At 51.4% G+C, this 1,453-nt stretch overlaps 1 long non-coding RNA gene across 1 annotated transcript; it reads right to left on the bottom strand.

Annotated features, from left to right (window-relative positions):
* Positions 1-21: 21 nt before the first annotated feature.
* On the bottom strand, positions 22-790 carry LOC104862586. The gene is made up of 3 exons (XR_780374.1): positions 711-790; positions 370-481; positions 22-249 (listed from the first exon to the last, which is right to left on the bottom strand). It is a non-coding gene; the product is annotated as an uncharacterized LOC104862586 (long non-coding RNA).
* Positions 791-1,453: the final 663 nt, after the last annotated feature.

Genomic DNA, 1,453 nt, shown 5'->3' on the forward strand with positions numbered 1-1,453 from the left:
GGCGCAGCGAGGGGCCGTGCGGGAGAGGCGCGGGCCGGGCAGCCGGTCAGCTGCGAGGAGAATGGAGGCCGTCGGGGCGCTGTTTGAAGGGAGGCTTTAATATTAATAGTTTCGCTGTAGAGACAGAAGGGAGATTGCGTCTGCGGCTCCTCCGGGCAGACTCTGGGTGACAGGGATGATGGATGATCCGCGGGGCCCGGCCGCCCCTCCCCTCCGGCCCCAGCAGTGTCAAAGCTACTTTGGCTGAAGCTTTAGAAATAAAATAAATAAACAACACCGGCCCCCCTTACTTTCCGTGCACCTCCACCCTACCCCCGCTTCCCAACATCGACTTATGGATCATTATGAATCAATTACAGCGCTCCATACTTTCCCACTGGCTTAAATAAAGCAGTCGAAGAGGAAAGGGTGGGGGGGGTCTTTTCTTTTCCTTCTTCTTTTTCTTTTTCTTCTTCTTCTTCTTCGTCTTTTCTTTCTTTCCCTGGACAGGAACAATAACAAAAATCCATGATCTCATTATCAGAGGCACTGGGTTAGGAGGTGGTGAAGAGAAAGGAAGGGGGTCACCCAGGAAATAACTGGGGGTTTCACCCAGCTGCTGTCTTTGTTTTATTTCAAATCGGTTTGGTTTGTTTGTCGTTTGGGTTTTGTTTTGCTTTTTGTTTTGTTTTTAACGGAGAGGGGGCCTCTGGTGAGAATCAGATGCCTACAAGTTTGTGACCCGTTTGTTCAACTCCTCGGCAGAGACCCGTTTAAGTGTGCGTCTCGGCAGACATCAGAGGGTGGTGGTGGTGGGCTCGCACGTGGGGAGAGGTGTGGAGGAATGGGCCCGTCTGGAGGTCGGATCGGCACTTTGTTGTAAGCAACTGCGCGGGAACAGGGTCCCCCTCCGCTGGCTGTGGGTGTCGCCGAGGGGTTCGGAGGGGCCCCGCGCCCCGCCCCCACCCGGCCTCCGCGGGCTTTCTCTTCCCTCTGTCCCTGGTCCTCTAGGTGTTTCTATGACTACATTGTGTGTGTGGGAGGGTCAGACGTGGGGGTTGCCCGCGAGAGGGCCGTTCCTGGGCGATCATTTATCAATGTCACCCACATAATGATTCTCTCTGCAGCCTCCTATTGATGAGGATAATTACATTAGCTCAGAGTGACTGATCAATGAAAAACCACCACACAAAAACTTCTTTACTCCTCTATAATACCAAAAACCGATACAGAAATAACATAGAAAGCCTGATTTTGCTTTCCCTTCTCAATCCACCAATGGATTCTGCACCCCCACCCCCCCATGGACGAGGAATAAAGTAAGAAAATAGACCTAGGTTTGTTTCATTTCAAGGAGGATGCAGTTTTGTCCCTGAATGCATTTTCTCTAAACGTGTTGGCTCCAACCTTCCTTTGGTAGAGAATATCAACGGATTTGCTAATGTGAGTTGCTCTTAGACTGCTCTGTGGTCTT

This window comes from Fukomys damarensis, unplaced genomic scaffold (genome assembly GCF_012274545.1).
Source record: "Fukomys damarensis isolate Sample0158 unplaced genomic scaffold, DMR_v1.0_HiC HiC_scaffold_17, whole genome shotgun sequence".
NCBI classification, from domain to species: Eukaryota; Metazoa; Chordata; class Mammalia; order Rodentia; family Bathyergidae; genus Fukomys; species Fukomys damarensis.